This window comes from Schistocerca serialis, unplaced genomic scaffold (genome assembly GCF_023864345.2).
Source record: "Schistocerca serialis cubense isolate TAMUIC-IGC-003099 unplaced genomic scaffold, iqSchSeri2.2 HiC_scaffold_849, whole genome shotgun sequence".
Classification (NCBI taxonomy): Eukaryota; Metazoa; Arthropoda; class Insecta; order Orthoptera; family Acrididae; genus Schistocerca; species Schistocerca serialis.
Window position 1 is genome coordinate 14,054,900 of NW_026048462.1, and position 22,477 is coordinate 14,077,376.

Sequence of the window (22,477 nt, forward strand, 5' to 3'; positions counted from 1 at the left end):
TCTTTTGGTATACGAGTATCTCCTTTCCGACGCACTATTCCTTCTTTACTGCATCCCTCGCTCCCTCACATTGACAAAATAACACAGAAATTGTGTCGCTATGAAATACTATGGGTCCCATGACATCTCCTCCTAAATCGAGTAACGTTTCTATGGAAACGACAGGATTTTCTTTTGGGATACGAGTATCTCCTTTCCGATGCACTATTATTTGTTTACTGCATCCCTCGCTCCCTCACATTGACAAAATAACACAGAAATTGCGTCGCTATGAAATACTATTGGTTCCATGACTTCTCCTTCTAAATCGAGTAACGTTTCTATGGAAACGACAGGATCTTCTTTTGGGATAGGAGTATCTCCTTTCCGATGCACTATTAGTTCTTTACTGCATCCGTCGCTCCCTCCCATTGAGGAATAAGCACAGAAATCGCATCGCTGTGAAATACTATGGGTTCTTTAACTTCTCTTTTCAAATCGAGAAACGTTTCGATGGAAACGACAGGATTTTCTTTTGGGATAGGAGTCTCTCCTCTCCGATGCACTATTCCGTCTTTACTGCGCCCCTCGCTCCCTCACATTGACGAATAAACACTGAAATTGCGTCGTTATGAAAGAGTATGGGTTCTATTACTTCTCCTTCTAAATCGAGTAACGTTTCTGTGGAAGCGACAGGATTTTCTTTTGGGATATGAGTATCTCATTTCCGAAGCACGATTCTTTCTTTACTGCATCTCTCGCTCCCTCACATTGACGAATTACAGCAGAAATAGCGTCACTTTGAAATACTATGGGTTCTATGACATCTCCTTGTTTATCGAGTAACCTTTCTATTGAATCGATAGGATTTTCTCTTGGGATACGAGTATCTCCTTTCCGATGCACTTTTAGTTGTTTACTGCATCCCTCGCTCCCTCACATTGACAAAATAACACAGAAATTGCGTCGCTACGAAATACTATGGGTTCCACGAATTCTCCTTCTAAATCGAGTAATATTTCCATGGAAACGAGAGGATTATCTTTTGGGATACGACTATCTCCTTTCCGATGCACTATTAGTTGTTTACTTCATCCCTTGCACCCTCACATTGACAATAAAACACAGAAATTGCGTCGCTATGAAATACTATGGGTTCTACGACATCCCCTTCTAAATCGAGTAACGTTTCTATGGAAACGACAGGATTTTCTTTTGGGATACGAGTATCTCCTTTCCGTTGCACTATTAGTTCTTTACTGCATCCCTCGCTCCCTCCCATTGAGGAATAAGCACAGAAATCGCGTCGCTGTGAAATACTATGGGTTCTTTAACTTCTCTTTTCAAATCGAGAAACGTTTCTATGGAAACGACAGGATTTTCTTTTGGGATACGAGTATCTCCTTTCCCATGCACTATTCCTCCTTTACTGCATCCCTCGCTAACTCACATTGACGCATTAACACAGTAATTGCGTCGCTATGAAATACTATGGGTTCTATGACTTCTCCATCTAAATCGGGTAACGTTTCTATGGAAACGACGGGATTTTCTTTTGGGATTGACTATCGCCTTTACGATGCACTATTCCTTCTGTACTGCATCCCTCGCTTCCTCACAATGGCGAATTAACACAGAAATTGCGTCGCTATGAAATACTATGTGTTCTATGACTTCCCCTTCTAAATCGAGTAACGTTTCTATTGAATCGACAGGATTTTCATTTGGGATACGAGTATCTCCTTTCCGAAGCACTATTCCGTCTTTACTGCATCCCTCGCTCCCTCACATTGATAAAATAACCCAGATATTGCGTCCATATGAAATACTATGGTTTCCATGACATCACCTTCTAAAACGAGTAACGTTTCTATGGAAACGACAGAATTTCCTTTTGGGATACGAGTGTCTCCTTTCTGATGCACTATTAGTTCTTTACTGCATCCCTCGCTCCTTCCCATTGAGGAATAAGCACAGAAATCGCGTCGCTGTGAAATACTATGGGTTATTTAACTTCTCTTTTCAAATCGAGAAACGTTTCTATGGAAACGACAGGATTTACTTTTGGGATACGAGTATCTCCTTTCCGATGCACTATTCCTCCTTTACTGCATCGCTCCCTCCCTCACATTCACGAATTAACACAGAAAATGCGTGGCTATGAAATACTATGGGTTCTATGACATCCCCTTCTAAATCGAGTAACGTTTCTATGGAAACGACAGAATTTTCTTTTGGGATATGAGTATCTCATTTCCGATGCACTATTAGTTCTTTACTACATCCCTCGCTCCCTCACATTGACGAATTAACGCAGAAATTGCGTCCCTATGAATTACTATTTGTTCTATGACTTCTCCATCTAAATCGGGTGACGTTTCTATGGAAACGACGGGATTTTCTTTTGGGATACGACTGTCGCTTTTCCGATGCACTATTCCTTCTGTACTGCATCCCTCGCTTCCTCACTTTGACGAATTAACACGGAAATTGCGTCGCTATGAAATTCTATGGGTTCCATGACTTCTCCTTCTAAATCGAGTAACGTTTCTATGGAAACGACAGGATCTTCTTTTGGGATACGAGTATCTCCTTTCCGATGCACTATTAGTTCTTTACTGCATCCTTCGCTCCCTCCCATTGAGGAATAAGCACAGAAATCGCGTCGCTGTGAAATACTATGGGATCTTTAACTTCTCTTTTTAAATCGAGAAACGTTTCTATGGAAACGACAGGATTTTCTTTTGGGATAGGAGTCTCTCCTTTCCCATGCACTATTCCGTCTTTACTGCGACCCTCGCTCCCTCACATTGACGAATTAACACAGAAATTGCGTCCCTATGAAATACTATGGGTTCCATGACATCCCCTTCTAAATCGAGTAACGCTTCTATTGAAACGACAGGAAGTTCTTTTGGGATAGGAGTCTCTCCTTTCCGATGCACTATTCCGTCTTTACTGCATCCCTCGCTCCCTCACATTGACAAAATAACACAGAAATTGCGTCGCTATGAAATACTAGGGGTTCCATGACATCTCCTTCTAAATCGAGTAACGTTTCTATGGAAACGACAGGATTTTCTTTTGGGATACGAGTATCTCCTTTCCGATGCACTATTCCTCCTTTACTGCATCCCTCCCTCCCTCACATTCACGAATTAACACAGAAAATGCGTGGCTATGAAATACTATGGGTTCTAGGACTTCTCCATCTAAACCGAGTAATGTTTCTATTGAAACGACAGGATTTCCTTTTCTAATAGGAGTCTCTCCTTTCCGATGCACTATTCCGTCTTTACTGCATCCCTCGCTCCCTCACATTGACGAATTAACACAGAAATTGCGTCGCTACGAAATACTATGAGTTCCACGAATTCTCCTTCTAAATCGAGTAATATTTCTATGGAAACGAGAGGATTATCTTTTGGGATACGACTATCTCCTTTCCGATGCACTATTAGTTCATTACTGTATCCCTCGCTCCCTCACATTGACGAATAAACACTGAAATTGCGTCGTTATGAAAGAGTATGGGTTCTATTACTTCTCCTTCTAAATCGAGTAACGTTTCTATGGAAGCGACAGGATTTTCTTTTGGGATATGAGTATCTCATTTCCGAAACACGATTCCTTCTTTACTGCATCTCTCGCTCCCTCACATTGACGAATTATCGCAGAAATAGCGTCACTTTGAAATACTATGTGTTCTATGACATCTCCTTCTAAATCGAGTAACGTTTCCATTGCAACGAAAGGATTTTGTTTTGGTATACGAGTATCTCTTTTCCGAAGCACTATTCCTTCTTTTCTGCCCCCCTGGCTCCCTCACATTGACGAATTATCGAAGAAATTGCATCGCTATGTAATACTATGTGTTCAATGACTTCTCCTTCTAAATCGAGTAACATTTCAATCGAAACGACAGGATTTTCTTTTGGGATACAAGTATCTCCTTTCCGTTGCACTATTAGTTCTTTACTGCATCCCTCGCTCCCTCCCATTGAGGAATTAGCACAGAAATCGCGTCGCTGTGAAATACTATGGGTTCTTTAACTTCTCTTTTCAAATCGAGAAACGTTTCTATGGAAACGACAGGATTTTCTTTTGGGATACGAGTATCTCCTTTCCGATGCACTATTCCTCCTTTACTGCATCCCTCGCTCCCTCACATTGACGAATTAACACAGAAATTGCGTCGCTATGAAATACTATGTGTTCTATGACTTGCCCTTCTAAATCGAGTAACGTTTCTATTGAATCGACAGGATTTTCATTTGGGATACGAGTATCTCCTTTCCGTTGCACTATTCCGTCTTTACTGCATCCCTCGCTCCCTCACATTGATAAAATAACCCAGAAATTGCGTCCATATGAAATACTATGGGTTCCATGACATCTCCTTCTAAAACGAGTAACGTTTCTATGGAAACGACAGGATTTTCTTTTGGGATACGAGTGTCTCCTTTCTGATGCACTATTAGTTCTTTACTGCATCCCTCGCTCCTTCCCATTGAGGAATAAGCACAGAAATCGCGTCGCTGTGAAATACTATGGGTTCTTTAACTTCTCTTTTCAAATCGAGAAACGTTTCTATGGAAACGACAGGATTTTCTTTTGGGATACGAGTATCTCCTTTCCGATGCACTATTCCTCCTTTACTGCATCCCTCCCTCCCTCACATTCACGAATTAACACAGAAAATGCGTGGCTATGAAATACTATGGGTTCTATGACATCCCCTTCTAAATCGAGTAACGTTTCTATGGAAACGACAGAATTTTCTTTTGGGATATGAGTATCTCATTTCCGATGCACTATTAGTTCTTTACTACATCCCTCGCTCCCTCACATTGACGAATTAACGCAGAAATTGCGTCCCTATGAATTACTATTGGTTCTATGACTTCTCCATCTAAATCGGGTAACGTTTCTATGGAAATGACGGGATTTTCTTTTGGGATACGACTGTCGCCTGTCCGATGCACTATTTCTTCTGTACTGCATCCCTCGCTTCCTCACATTGACGAATTAACACGGAAATTGCGTCGCTATGAAATACTATGTGTTCTATGACTTCTCCTTCCAAATCGAGTAACGTTTCTATTGAATCGATAGGATTTTCTTTTGGGATACGAGTATCTCCTTTCCGATGCACTATTCCGTCTTTACTGCATCCCTCGCTCCCTCACATTGACAAAATAACACAGAAATTGCGTCGCTATGAAATTCTATGGGTTCCATGACTTCTCCTTCTAAATCGAATAACGGTTCTATGGAAACGACAGGATTTTCTTATGGGATACGAGGATCCCCTTTCCGATGCACTACTCCTTCTTTACTGCATCCCTCGCTCCCTCACATTGACGAATTAACACAGAAATTGCATCGCTATGAAATACTATGGGGTACATGACATCTCCTCCTAAATCGAGTAACGTTTCTATGGAAACGACAGGATTTTATTTTGGGATACGAGTATCCCCTTTCCGATGCACTGTGCCTACAGTACTGCACCCCTCGCCCCTCTCATTGGCGAATTAACACGTAAAATGCGTGGCTATTAAATACTATGGGCTCTATGACTTCTCCTTCTAAATCGAGTAACGGTTCTATGGAAACGGCAGGACTTTCTTTTGGGATACGAGTATCCCCTTTCCGATGCACTATTCCTTCTTTACTGCATCCCTCGCTCCCTCACGTTGACGAATTAACACAGAAATTGCGTGGCCATTAAATACTATGGGCTCTATGACTTCTCCTTCTAAATCGAGTAACGGTTCTATGGAAACGACAGGACTTTCTTTTAAGATACGAGTATCTCCTTTCCGATGCACTATGCCTTCTGTACTGCACCCCTCGCTCCCTCTCATTTTCGAATTAACACGGAAATTGCGTCGCTATGAAATACTATGGGTTCTATGACTTCTCCTTCTAAATAGAGTAACGTTTCTGTTGAAACGACAGGATTTTCTTTTGGGACACGAGTATCTCCTTTCCGATGCACTATTCCGTCTTTACTGCATCCCTCGCTCCCTCACATTGACCAAATAACACAGACATTGAATCGCTATGAAATACTATGGGTTCCATGACTTCTCCTTCTAAATCGAGTAACGTTTCTATGGAAACGAGAGGATTTTCTTTTGGGATACGAGTATCTCCTTTCCGATGCACTATTAGTTCTTTACTGCATCCCTCGCTCCCTCGAATTGGGAATAAGCACAGAAATTGCGTCGCTGTGAAATACTATGTGTTCGGTAACTTCTCCTTTCAAATCGAGTAACGTTTCTATGGAAACGACAGGATTTTCTTTTGGGATACGAGTATCTCCTTTCCGATGCACTATTCCTCCTTTACTGCATCCCTCGCTCCGTCACATTCACGAATTATCATAGATATTGCGTGGCTATCAAATACTATGGGTTTTATGACTTCACCTTCTGACCGAGTAACGTTTCTATTGAAACGACAGGAATTTCTTTTGGGATAGGAGTCTCTCCTTTCCGATGCACTATTCCGTCTTTACTGCATCCATCCCTCCCTCACATTGACGAATTAACGCAGAAATTGCGTCGCTACGAAATACTATGGGTTCCATGAATTATACTTCTAAATCGAGTAATATATCTATGGAAACGAGAGGATTATCTTTTGGGATACGAGTATATCCTTTCCGATGCACTATTAGTTCATTACTGCATCCCTCGCTCCCTCACATTGACGAATAAACACAGAAATTGCGTCGATATGAAATAGTATGGGTTCTATTACTTCTCCTTCTATATCGAGTAACGTTTCTATGGAAACGACAGGATTTTCTTTTGGGATATGAGTATCTCATTTCCGATGCACGACTCCTTCTTTAGTGCATCTCTCGCTCCCTCACATTGACGAATTAACGCAGAAATTGCGTCGCTATGAAATACTATGCGTTCTATGACTAATCCTTCTAAATCGAGTAACGTTTCCATTGAAACGAATTGAATTTGTGTTGGTATACAAGTATCTCCTTTCCGATGCGCTATTCCTTCTTCACTGCCTCCCTGACTCCCTCACATGACGAATTATCACAGAAATTGCATCGCTATGTAATACTATGTGTTCAATGACTTCTCCTTCTAAATCGAGTAACGGTTCTATGGAAACAACAGGATTTTCTTTTGGGATACGAGTTGCCCATTTCCGATGCACTACTCCTTCAATACTGCGTCCCTCGCTCCCTCACATTGACGAATTAACACAAAATTGCGTCGCTATGAAATACTATGGGTTCTATGACATCTCCTATTAAATCGAGTAACGTTTCTATGGAAACTACAAGATTTTCTTTTGGGATACGAGTATCTCCTTTCCGATGCACTATGCCTTCTGTACTGCACCCCTCGCTCCCTCTCATTGGCGAATTAACACGGAAATTGCGTCGCTATGAAATACTATGGGTTCTATGACTTCTCCTTCTAAATCGAGTAACGTTTCTGTTGAAACGACAGGATTTTATTTTTGGACACGAGTATCTCCTTTCCGATGCACTATTCCTTCTTTACTGCATCCCTCGCTCTCTCACGTTGACGAATTAACACAGAAATTGCGTGGCTATTAAATACTATGGGTTCTATGACTTCTCCTTCTAAATCGAGTAACGGTTCTATGGAAACGACAGGACTTTTTTTGGGATACGAATATCCCCTTTCCGATGCACTATTCCTTCTTTACTGCATCCCTCGCTCCCTCACGTTGACGAATTAACACAGAAATTGCGTGGCTATTAAATACTATGGGTTCTATGACTTCTCGTTCTAAATCGAGTAACGTTTCTATGGAAACGACAGGATTTTAATTTGGGATAAGAGTATCTCCTTTCTGATGAACTATTAGTTCTTTACTGCATCCCTCGCTCCCTCACATTGGCGAAATAACACAGAAATTGCGTCGCAATGAAATACTATAGGTTCCTTGACTTCCCCTTCTAAATCGAGTTACGTTTCTGTGGAAACGACAGGATTTTCTGTTGGGATACGAGTATCTCCTTTCCGATGCACTATTAGTTCTTAATTGCATCCCTCGCTCCCTCCCATTGCAGAATAAGCACAGAAATCGCGTCGCTGTGAAATACTATGGGTTCTTTAACTTCTCTTTTCAAATCGAGAAACGTTTCTATGGAAACGACAGGATTTTCTTTTGGGATAGGAGTCTCTCCTTTCCGATGCATTATTCCGTCTTTACTGCGACCCTCGCTCCCTCACATTCACGAATTAACACAGAAAATGCGTCGCTATGAAATACTATGGGTTCTATGACTTCCCCTTTTATATCGAGTATCGTTTCTATGGAAACGACAGGATTTTCTTATGGGATACGAGTATCTCCTTTCCGATGCACTTTTCCTCGTTTACTGCATCCCTCCCTCCCTCACATTCACGATTTAACACAGAAATTGCGTGGCTATGACCTACTATGGGTTCTATGACTTCTCCTTCTAAACCGAGTAACGTTTCTATTGAAGCGACAGGATTTTCTTTTGGGATAGGAGCCTCTCCTTTACGATGCACTATTCCGTCTTTACTGCATCCCTCGCTCCCTCACATTGACGAATTAACACAGAAATTGAGTCGCTACGAAATCCTATGGGTTCCATGAATTCTCCTTCTAAATCGAGTAATATTTCTATTGAAACGAGAGGATTATCTTTTGGGATACGAGTATCTCCTTTCCGATGCACTATTAGTTCTTTACTGCATCCCTCACTCCCTCACATTGACGAATAAACACAGAAATTGCGTCGCTATGATATAGTATGGGTTCTATTACTTCTCCTTCTAAATGGAGAAACGTTTCTATGGAAACGACAGGATTTGCTTTTGGGATATGAGTATCTCATTTCCGATGCACGACTCCTTCTTTACTACATCTCTTGCTCTCTCACATTCACGAATTAACGCAGAATTTGTGTGGCTATTAAATACTGTGTGTTCTATGGCTCATCCTTCTAAATCGAGTAACGTTGCTATGGAAACGACAGGACTTTCTTTTGGGATACGAGTATCCCCTTTCCGATGCACTATTCCTTCTTTACTGCATCCCTCGCTCCCTCACATTGACGAATAAACACAGAAATTGCATCGCTATGAAATACAAAGGGTTCTATGACATCTCCTTCTAAATCGAGTAACGTTTCTATGGAATCGACAAGATTTTCTTTTGGGATACGACTATCTCCTTTCCGATGCACTATTCCTTCTGTACTGCTTCCCTCGCTTCGTCACACTGGCGAATTAACACAGAAATTGCATCGCTATGAATTACTATGGGTTCAATGACTTCTCCTTCTAAATCGAGTAACGTTCTATGGAAACGAAAGGATTTTCTTTTGGGATACGAGTATCTCCTTTCCGATACACTATTCCATCGTTACTGCATCCCTCGCTCCCTCACAATCACGAATTAACACAGAAATTGCGTCGCTATGAAATACTATGGGTTCTATGACTTCTCCTTCAAAACCGAGTAACGTTTCTATGGACACGACTAGATTTTCTTTTCGGATACGAGTATCTCCTTCCTGAAGCACTATTCCGACTTTACTGCATTCCTCACTCACTCACATTGACGAATTAACACAGAAATTGCGTCGCTATGAAATACTATGGGTTCTATGACTACTCCTTCTAAATCGAGTAACGTTTCTATGGAAACGACAGGATTTTCCTCTGGGATACGAGTATCTACTTTACGCTGCACTATTCCTTCTTTACTGCATCCCTCGCTCCCTCACGGTGACGAATTGACACAGAAATTGCGTGGCTATCAAATTCTAAGGGTTCAATGACTTCTCCATCTACATCGAGTAACGTTTCTATGGAAACGACAGGATTTTCTTTTGGGATACGAGTATCCCCTTTCCGATGCACTATCCCTTCTTTATTGCATCCCTCGCGCCCTCACATTGACGAATTACCACTGAAATTGCGTCGCTATGAAACACTATGGGTTCTATGACATCTCCTTCTAAATCGAGTAACGTTTCTATGGAGACGACAAGATTTCCTTTTGGGATACCACTATCTCCTTTCCGATGCACTATGCATTCGGTACTGCATCCCTTGCTCCCTCACATAGACCAAATAACACAGATATTGAATAGCTATGAAATACTATGCGTTCCATGACTTCTCCTTCTAAATCGAGTAACGTTTCTATGGAAACGACAGGAGTTTCTTTTGGGATACGAGTATCTCCTTTCCGATGCACTATTAGTTCCTTACTGCATCCCCCGCTCCCTCGCATTGAAGAATAAGCACAGAATTTGCGTCGCTGTGAAATACTATGTGTTCCATGAATTCTCCTTCTTAATCGAGTAATATATCTATGGAAACGACAAGATTATCTTTTGGGATACGAGTATCTCCTTTCCGATGCACTATTAGTTCATTACCTCATCCTTCGCTCCCTCACATTGACGAATAAACACAGATATTGCGTCACTATGATAAACTATGTGTTCTATGTCTTCTCCTTCTAACACGAGTAACGTTTCTATGGAAACGAGAGGATTTTCTTCTGGTATACGAGTATCTCCTTTCCGATGCACTATTCCATCTTTACTGGATCCCTCGCTCCCTCACATTGACGAATTAACAATGAAATTGCGTCGCTATGAAATACTATGAGTTCTATGACTTCTCTTTCTAAATCGAGTAACGTTTCTGTGGAAACAACAGGATTTTCTTTTTTGATACGAGTATCTACTTTCCGATCCACTATTAGTTCTTTGCTGCATCCCTCGCTCCCTCACATTGAAGAATAAGCACAGAAATTGCGTCGCTATGAAATACTATAGGTTCTATAACTTCACCTTCTAAATCGAGTAACGTTTCTATGGAAACGACAGGATTTTGTTTTGGGATACGAGTATCTCCTTTCCGATGCACTATTCCGTCTTTATTGCGTAACTCGCTCAGTCACATTGACGAAATAACACAGAAATTGCGTCGCTATGAAATACTATGGGTTCCATGACTTATCCTTCTAAATCGAGTAACGTTTCTATGGAAACGACAGGATTTTCTTTTGAGATATGAGTATCTCCTTTCCGCTGCACTATTCCTTCTTTACTGAATCCCTCGCTCCCTCACATTGACGAATTAACACAGAAATTGCGTGGCTATTAAATACTTGGTGTTCTATGACTTCTCCTTCTACATCGAGTAACGTTTCTATGGAAACGACAGGATTTTCTTTTGGGATACGAGTATCTCCTTTCCGATACACTATTCCTTCTTTACTGCTTCCCTCGCTCCCTCACATTGACGAATTAACGCAGAAATTGCGTCGCTATGAAATACTATGGGTTCTATGACTTCTCCTTCTAAACCGAGTGACGTTTCAATGGACACGACTAGATTTTCTTTTGGGATACGAGTATCTCCTTTCCGAAGCACTATTCCGACTTTACTGCATTCCTCGCTCCCTCACATTGACGAATTAACACAGAAATTGCGTCGCTATGAAATACCATGGGTTCTATGACTTCTCCTTCTAAATCGAGTAACGTTTCTATGGGAACGAAAGGATTTTCTTTATGGATACGAGTAAGCTATTTCCGCTTCACTATTCCTTCTTTACTGTATCCCTCGCTCCCTCACATTGTCGAATTAACACAGAAATTGCGTGGCTATTGAATACTATGGGTTCTATGACTTCTCCATCTAAATCGAGTAACGTTTCTATTGAAACGGCACGAATTTCTTTTGGGACACGAGTATCTCCTTTCCGATGCACTACTCCTTCTTTACTGCATCCCTCGCTCCCTCACATTGACGAATTAACACAGAAATTGTGTCGCTATGAAATACTATGGGTTCTATGACATCTCCTTCTAAATCGAGTAACGTTTCTATGGAAACGACTGGATTTTCTTTTGGGAAACGACAATCTCCTTACCGATGCACTATGCCTTCTGTACTGCATACCTCGCTCCCTCACATTGGCGAATTAATACGGAAATTGCGTGGCTATGAAATACTATGGGTTCTATGACTTCTCCTTCTAAATCGAGTAACGTTTCTATTGAAACGACAGGATTTTCTATTGGTATACGAGTATCTCCTTTCCGATGCACTATTAGTTCACTACTGCATCCCTCGCTCCCTCACTCTGAAGAATAAGCACGAAATTGCGTCACTGTGAAATACTATGGTTTCTATAACTCCTCCTATCAAATCGAGTAACATTTCTATGGAAACGACAGGATTTTCTTTTCTGATACGAGTATCTCCTTTCCGTTGCACTATTCCTTCTTTACTGCATCCATCGCTCCCTCACATTCACGAATTAACACAGAAATTGCGTGGCTATGAAATACTATGGGTTCTATGACTTGTAATTCTAGACCGACTAATGTTTCTATTGAAACGACAAGATTTTCTTTTGGGCTTGGAGTCTCTCCTTTCCGATTCACTATTCCGTCTTTACTGCATCCCTCGCCCCCTCACATTAACAAAATAACACAGAAATTTCGTCGCTACGAAATAATTGGGGTTCCATGAATTCTCCTTCTAAATCGTGTAATATTTCTATGGAAACGACAAGATTATCTTTTGGGATACAAGTATCTCCTTCCCCCTGCACTATTAGTTCATTACTGCATCCCTCGCTTCCTCACATTGACGAATTAACACAGAAATTGCGTCGCTATGAAATAGTATGGCTTCTATAACTTCTCCTTCTAAATCGAGTAACGTTTCTTTGGAAACGACAGGATTTTCATTTGGGATACGAGTATCTCATTTCCTATGCACGACTCCTTCTTTACTGCATCTCTAGCTCCCTCACATTGATGAATTAACGCAAAAATTGCGTCGCTATGGAATACTATGGGTTCCATGACTTCTCCTCCTAAATCGAGTAACGTTTCTATTGAAACGACAGGATTTTGTTTTGGGATACGAGTATCTCGTTTCCGATGCACTATACCTTCTTTACTGCATCCGTGGCTCCCTCACATTGACAAATTATCACAGAAATTGCATCGCTATGAAATACTGTGTGTTCAATGACTTCTCCTTCTAAATCGAGTAACGTTTTAATGGAAATGACTGGATTTTCTTTTGGGATACGAGTATCTCCTTTCCGATGCACTATTCCTTCTGTACTGCATCCCTCGCTTCCTCACATTGGCGAATTAACACAGAAATTGCGTCGCTATGAATTACTATGGGTTCAATGACTTCTCCTTCTAAATCGAGTAACGTTTCCATGGAAACGAAAGGATTTTCTTTTGGGATACGAGTAGCTCCTTTCCGATGCACTATTCCTTCTTTACTGGATCCCTCGCTCCCTCACATTGACGAATTAACAATGAAATTGCGTCGCTATGAAATACTATGAGTTCTATGACTTCTCTTTCTAAATCGAGTAACGTTTCTGTGGAAACAACAGGATTTTCTTTTTTGATACGAGTATCTCCTTTCCGATTCACTATTAGTTCTTTGCTGCATCCCTCGCTCCCTCACACTGAAGAATAAGCACAGAAATTGCGTCGCTATGAAATACTATGGGTTCTATAACTTCACCTTCTAAATCGAGTAACGTTTCTATGGAAACGACAGGATTTTGTTTTGGGATACGAGTATCTCCTTTCCGATGCACTATTCCGTCTTTACTGCGTAACTCGCTCAGTCACATTGACGAAATAACACAGAAATTGCGTCGCTATGAAATACTATGGGTTCCATGACTTATCCTTCTAAATCGAGTAACGTTTCTATGGAAACGACAGGATTTTCTTTTGACATATGAGTATCTCCTTTCCGCTGCACTATTCCTTCTTTACTGAATCCCTCGCTCCCTCACATTGACGAATTAACACAGAGATTGCGTGGCTATTAAATACTTGGTGTTCTATGACTTCTCCTTCTACATCGAGTAACGTTTCTATGGAAACGACAGGATTTTCTTTTGGGATATGAGTATCTCCTTTCCGATACACTATTCCTTCTTTACTGCTTCCCTCGCTCCCTCACATTGACGAATTAACGCAGAAATTGCGTCGCTATGAAATACTATGGGTTCTATGAGTTCTCCTTCTAAACCGAGTGACGTTTCAATGGACACGACTAGATTTTCTTTTGGGATACGAGTATCTCCTTTCCGAAGCACTATTCCGACTTTACTGCATTCCTCGCTCCCTCACATTGACGAATTAAAACAGAAATTGCGTCGCTATGAAATACCATGGGTTCTATGACTTCTCCTTCTAAATCGAGTAACGTTTCTATGGGAACGACAGGATTTTCTTTATGGATACGAGTAAGCTATTTCCGCTTCACTATTCCTTCTTTACTGTAACCCTCGCTCCCTCACATTGTCGAATTAACACAGAAATTGCGTGGCTATTGAATACTATGGGTTCTATGACTTCTCCTTCTAAATCGAGTAACGTTTCTATTGAAACGGCACGAATTTCTTTTGGGATACGAGTATCTCCTTTCCGATGCACTACTCCTTCTTTACTGCATCCCTCGCTCCCTCACATTGACGAATTAACACAGAAATTGTGTCGCTATGAAATACTATGGGTTCTATGACATCTCCTTCTAAATCGAGTAACGTTTCTATGGAAACGACATGATTTTCCTCTGGGATACGAGTATCTACTTTACGCTGCACTATTCCTTCTTTACTGCATCCCTCGCTCCCTCACGTTGACGAATTAAAACAGAAATTGCGTGGCTATCAAATTCTATGGGTTCAATGACATCTCCTTCTAAATCGAGTAACGTTTCTATGGAGACGACAAGATTTTCTTTTGGGATACCACTATCTCCTTTCCGATGCACTATGCATTCTGTACTGCATCCCTTGCTCCCTCACATTGACCAAATAACACAGATATTGAGTAGCTATGAAATACTATGCGTTCCATGGCTTCTCCTTCTAAATCGAGTAACGTTTCTATGGAAACGACAGGAGTTTCTTTTGGGATACGAGTGTCTCCTTTCCGATGCACTATTAGTTCTTTACTGCATCCCCCGCTCCCCAGCATTGAAGAATAAGCACAGAATTTGCGTCGCTGTGAAATACTATGTGTTCCATGAATTCTCCTTCTTAATCGAGTAATATATCTATGGAAACGACAAGATTATCTTTTGGGATACGAGTATCTCCTTTCCGATGCACTAATAGTTCATTACCTCATCCTTCGCTCCCTCACATTGACCAATAAACACAGATATTGCGTCACTATGATAAACTATGTGTTCTATGTCTTCTCCTTCTAACACGAGTAACGTTTCTATGGAAACGAGAGGATTTTCTTCTGGTATACGTGTATCTCCTTTCCGATGCACTTCTCCTTCTTTACTGCTTCCCTGGCTCCCTCACTTTGACGAATTAAAACAGTAATAGCGATACTACGATTTACTATGTGTTCTATGACTTCCCCTTCTAAATCGAGTAACGTTTCCTATTAAACGACTTGATTTTATTTTGGGATACGAGTATCTCCTTTCCGATGCACTATTCTTTCTTTACTGGATCCCTCGCTCCCTCACATTGACGAATTAACAATGAAATTGCGTCGCTATGAAATACTATGAGTTCTATGACTTCTCTTTCTAAATCGAGTAACTTTTCTGTGGGAACAACAGGATTTTCTTTTTTGATACGAGTATCTCCTTTCCGATGCACTATTAGTTCTTTGCTGCATCACTCGCTCCCTCACATTGAAGAATAAGCACAGAAATTGCGTCGCTATGAAATACTATAGGTTCTATAACTTCACCTTCTAAATCGAGTAACGTTTCTGTGGAAACGACAGGATTTTGTTTTGGGATACGAGTATCTCCTTTCCGATGCACTATTCCGTCTTTACTGCGTAACTCGCTCAGTCACATTGACGAAATAACACAGAAAATGCGTCGCTATGAAATACTATGGGTTCCATGACTTATCCTTCTAAATCGAGGAACGTTTCAATGGACACGACTAGATTTTCTTTTGGGATACGAGTATCTCCTTTCCGAAGCACTATTCCGACTTTACTACATTCCTCGCTCCCTCACATTGACGATTTAACACAGAAATTGTGTCGCAATGAAATACTATGGGTTCTATGACATCTCATTCTAAATCGAGTAACGTTTCTATGGAAACGACAGGATTTTCTATTGGGATACGAGTATCTCCTTTCCGATGCACTATTAGTTCACTACTGCATCCCTCGCTCCCTCACTCTGAAGAATAAGCACGAAATTGCGTCACTGTGAAATACTATGGTTTCTATAACTCCTCCTATCAAATCGAGTAACATTTCTATGGAAACGACAGGATTTTCTTTTGGGATACGAGTATCTCCTTTCCGTTGCACTATTCCTTCTTTACTGCATCCCTCGCTCCTTCACATTCACGAATTAACACGGAAATTGCGTGGCTATGAAATACTATGGGTTCTATGACTTCTAATTCTAGACCGAGTAACGTTTCTATTGAAACGACAAGATTTTCTTTTGGGATTGGAGTCTCTCCTTTCCGATTCACTATTCCGTCTTTACTGCATCACTCGCCCCCTCACATTAACAAAATAACACAGAAATTTCGTCGCTACGAAATAATTGGGGTTCCATGAATTCTCCTTCTAAATCGTGTAATATTTCTATGGAAACGACAAGATTATCTTTTGGGATACAAGTATCTCCTTTCCCCTGCACTATTAGTTCATTACTGCATCCCTCACTTCCTCACATTGACGAATTAACACAGAAATTGCGTCGCTATGAAATAGTATGGCTTCTATAACTTCTCCTTCTAAATCGAGTAACGTTTCTTTGGAAACGACAGGATTTTCTTTTGGGATACGAGTATCTCGTTTCCGATGCACTATACCTTCTTTACTGCATCCCTCGCTCCCTCACACTGTCAAATTAACACAGACATTGCGTGGCTATTAAATACTATAGGTTCTATGACTTCTCCTTCTAAATCGAGTAACGTTTCTATTCAAACGACAGGATTTTCTTTAGGGATACGAGTATCTCCTTTCCGATGCACTATTCCTTCATTACTGCATCCCTCGCTTCCTCACATTGATGAATTAACACAGAAATTACGTCGCTATGAAATACTATGGGTTCTATGACATCTCCTTCTAAATAGAGTAATTTTTCTATGTAAACGACAGGATTTTCTATTTGGATACGAGTATCTCCTTTCCGATGCACTATTAGTTCTTTACTGCAACCCTCGCTCCCTCACATTGAAGAATAAGCACCGAAATTGCGGCACTGTGAAATACTATGGTTTCTATAACTTCTCCTATAAAATCGAGTAACATTTCTATGGAAACGACAGGATTTTCTTTTGGGATACGAGTTTCCCCTTTCCGATGCACAATTCCTTCTTTAATGCATCCCTCGCGCCCTCACATTGACGAATTAACACTGAAATTACGTCGCTATGAAACACTATGGGTTCTATGACATCTCCTTCTAAATCGAGTAACGTTTCTATGGAGACGACAAGATTTTCTTTTGGGATACCACTATCTCCATTCCGATGCACTATGCCTTCTGTACTGCATCCCTCGCTCCCTCACATTGACCAAATAACACAGATATTGAGTAGCTATGAAATACTATGCGTTCCATGACTTCTCCTTCTAAATCGAGTATCATTTCTATGGAAACGACAGGAGTTTCTTTTGGGATACGAGTGTCTCCTTTCCGATGGACTATTAGTTCTTTACTGCATCCCTCGCTCCCTCGCATTGAAGAATAAGCACTAACATTGCGTCGCTGTGAAATACTATGTGTTCTATAACTTCTCCTTTCAAATCGAGTAACGATTCTATGGAAAGGACATGATTTTCCTTTGGGATACGAATACCTCCTTTCCGATGCACTATTCCTTCTTTACTGCATCCCTCGCACCCTCACATTCACGAATTGACACAGAAACTGCGCGGCTATGAAATACTATGGGTTCTATGACTTCTTCTAAACCGAGTAACGTTTCTATTGAAACGATAGGATTCTCTTCTGGGATAGGAGTGTCTCCTTTCCGATGCACTATTCCGTCTTTACTGCATCCCTCGCTCCCACACATTGACGAATTAACACAGAGATTGCGTCGCTACGAAATACTATGGGTTCCATTAATTCTCCTTCTTAATCGAGTAATATATCTATGGAAACGACAAGATTATCTTTTCGGATTCGAGTATCTCCTTTCCGATTCACTATTAGTTCATTACTGCATCCTTCGCTCCCTCACATTGACGAATAAACACAGATATTGCGTCGCTATGATAAAATATGTGTTCTATGTCTTCTCCTTCTAAATCGAGTAACGTTTCTATGGAAACGAGAGGATTTTCTTCTGGTATACGAGTATCTCCTTTCCGATGGACTATTCCTTCTGTACTGCATCCCTCGCTCCCTCACATTGACGAAAAAACGCAGAAATGGCGTCGCTACGAACTACTATGGATTCCATGAATTCTCCTTCTAAATCGTGCAATATTTATATGGAAACGATAAGATTATCTTTTGGGATACGAGTATCTCCTTTCCGCTGCATTATTAGTTCATTACTGCATCTCTCGCTTCCTCACATTGACGAATAATACAGAAATTGCGTCGCTATGAATTAGAATGGCTTCTATAACTTCTCCTTCTAAATCGAGTAACGTTTCTATTGAAACGACAGGATTTTCTTTAGGGATACGAGTAGCTCCTTTCCGATGCACTATTCCTTCATTACTGCATCCCTCGCTCCCTCAAATTGACGAATTAACGCAAAAATTGCGTCGCTATGGAATACTATGGGTTCTATGACATCTCCTCCTAAATCGAGTAACGTTTCAATGGAATTGACTGGATTTTCTTTTGGGATACGAGTATCTCCTTTCCGATGCACTATTCCATCTTTACTGCATTCCTCGCTCCCTCACACTGTCAAATTAACACAGACATTGCGTGGCTATTAAATACTATAGGTTCTATGACTTCTCCTTCTAAATCGAGTAACGTTTCTATTGAAACGACAGGATTTTCTTTAGGGATACGAGTATCTCCTTTCCGATGCACTATTCCTTCATTACTGCATCCCTCGCTCCCTCAAATTGACGAATTAACACAGAAATTGCGTCGCTATGAAATACTTGGTGTTCTATGACTTCTCCTTCTACATCGAGTAACGTTTCTATGGAAACGACAGGATTTTCTTTTGGGATACGAGTATCTCCTTTCCGATACACTATTCCTTCTTTACTGCTTCCCTCGCCCCCTCACATTGACGAATTAACGCAGAAATTGCGTCGCTATGAAATACTATGGGTTCTATGACTTCTCCTTCTAAACCGAGTGACGTTTCAATGGACACGACTAGATTTTCTTTTGGGATACGAGTATCTCCTTTCCGAAGCACTATTCCGACTTTACTGCATTCCTCGCTCCCTCACATTGACGAATTAACACAGAAATTGCGTCGCTATGAAATACCATGGGTTCTATGACTTCTCCTTCTAAATCGAGTAACGTTTCTATGGGAACGACAGGATTTTCTTTATGGATACGAGTAAGCTATTTCCGCTTCACTATTCCTTCTTTACTGTATGCCTCGCTCCCTCACATTGTCGAATTAACACAGAAATTGCGTCGCTATTGAATACTATGGGTTCTATGACTTCTCCTTCTAAATCGAGTAACGTTTCTATTGAAACGGCACGAATTTCTTTTGGGATACGAGTATCTCCTTTCCGATGCACTACTCCTTCTTTACTGCATCCCTCGCTCCCTCACATTGACGAATTAACACAGAAATTGTGTCGCTATGAAATACTATGGGTTCTATGACATCTCCTTCTAAATCGAGTAACGTTTCTATGGAAACGACAGGATTTTCCTCTGGGATACGAGTATCTACTTTACGCTGCACTATTCCTTCTTTACTGCATCCCTCGCTCCCTCACGTTGACGAATTAAAACAGAAATTGCGTGGCTATCAAATTCTATGGGTTCAATGACATCTCCTTCTAAATCGAGTAACGTTTCTATGGAGACGACAAGATTTTCTTTTGGGATACCACTATCTCCTTTCCGATGCACTATGCATTCTGTACTGCATCCCTTGCTCCCTCACATTGACCAAATAACACAGATATTGAGTAGCTATGAAATACTATGCGTTCCATGACTTCTCCTTCTAAATCGAGTAACGTTTCTATGGAAACGACAGGAGTTTCTTTTGGGATACGAGTATCTCCTTTCCGATGCACTATTAGTTCTTTACTGCATCACCCGCTCCCCAGCATTGAAGAATAAGCACAGAATTTGCGTCGCTGTGAAATACTATGTGTTCCATGAATTCTCCTTCTTAATCGAGTAATATATCTATGGAAACGACAAGATTATCTTTTGGGATACGAGTATCTCCTTTCCGATGCACTAATAGTTCATTACCTCATCCTTCGCTCCCTCACATTGACCAATAAACACAGATATTGCGTCACTATGATAAACTATGTGTTCTATGTCTTCTCCTTCTAAAACGAGTAACGTTTCTATGGAAACGAGAGGATTTTCTTCTGGTATACGAGTATCTCCTTTCCGATGCACTTCTCCTTCTTTACTGCTTCCCTGGCTCCCTCACATTGACGAATTAAAACAGTAATAGCGATACTACGATTTACTATGTGTTCTATGACTTCCCCTTCTAAATCGAGTAACGTTTCCTATTAAACGACTTGATTTTCTTTTGGGATACGAGTATCTCCTTTCCGATGCACTATTCTTTCTTTACTGGATCCCTCGCTCCCTCACATTGACGAATTAACAATGAAATGGCGTCGCTATGAAATACTATGAGTTCTATGACTTCTCTTTCTAAATCGAGTAACTTTTCTGTGGAAACAACAGGATTTTCTTTTTTGATACGAGTATCTCCTTTCCGATGCACTATTAGTTCTTTGCTGCATCACTCGCTCCCTCACATTGAAGAATAAGCACAGAAATTGCGTCGCTATGAAATACTATTGGTTCTATAACTTCACCTTCTAAATCGAGTAACGTTTCTATGGAAACGACAGGATTTTGATTTTGGGATACGAGTATCTCCTTTCCGATGCACTATTCCGTCTTTACTGCGTAACTCGCTCAGTCACATTGACGAAATAACACAGAAAATGCGTCGCTATGAATTACTATGGGTTCCATGACTTATCCTTCTAAATCGAGGAACGTTTCAATGGACACGACTAGATTTTCTTTTGGGATACGAGTATCTCCTTTCCGAAGCACTATTCCGACTTTACTACATTTCTCGCTCCCTCACATTGACGAATTAACACAGAAATTGTGTCGCAATGAAATACTATGGGTTCTATGACATCTCATTCTAAATCGAGTAACGTTTCTATGGAAACGACAGGATTTTCTTTTGGGATACGACAATCTCCTTACCGATGCACTATGCCTTCTGTACTGCATCCCTCGCTCCCTCACTTTGGCGAATTAATACGGAAATTGCGTCGCTATGAAATAACTTCTCCTTCTAAATCGAGTAACGTTTCTATTGAAACGACAGGATTTTCAATTTGGATACGAGTATCTCCTTTCCGATGCACTATTAGTTCTTTACTGCATCCCTCGCTCCCTCACATTGAAGAATAAGCACCGAAATTGCGGCACTGAGAAATACTATGGTTTCTATAACTTCTCCTATAAAATCGAGTAACATTTCTATGGAAACGACAGGATTTTCTTTTGGGATACGAGTATCCCCTTTCCGATGCACTATTCCTTCTTTAATGCATCCCTCACGCCCTCACCTTGACGAATTAACACTGAAATTACGTCGCTATGAAACACTATGGGTTCTATGACATCTCCTCCTAAATCGAGTAACGTTTCTATGGAGACGACAAGATTTTCTTTTGGGATACCACTATCTCCATTCCGATGCACTATGCCTTCTGTACTGCATCCCTCGCTCCCTCACATTGACCAAATAACACAGATATTGAGTAGCTATGAAATACTATGCGTTCCATGACTTCTCCTTCTAAATCGAGTATCATTTCTATGGAAACGACAGGAGTTTCTTTTGGGATACGAGTATCTCCTTTCCGATGCACTATTAGTTCTTTACTGCATCCCTCGCTCCCTCGCATTGAAGAATAAGCACTAAAATTGCGTCGCTGTGAAATACTATGTGTTCTATAACTTCTCCTTTCAAATCGAGTAACGATTCTAAGGAAAGGACATGATTTTCCTTTGGGATACGAATATCTCCTTTCCGATGCACTATTCCTTCTTTACTGCATCCCTCGCACCCTCACATTCACGAATTAACACAGAAATTGCGCGGCTATGAAATACTATGGGTTCTATGACTTCTTCTAAACCGAGTAACGTTTCTATTGAAACGCTAGGATTCTCTTCTGGGATAGGAGTGTCTCCTTTCCGATGCACTATTCCGTCTTTACTGCATCCCTCGCTCCCAC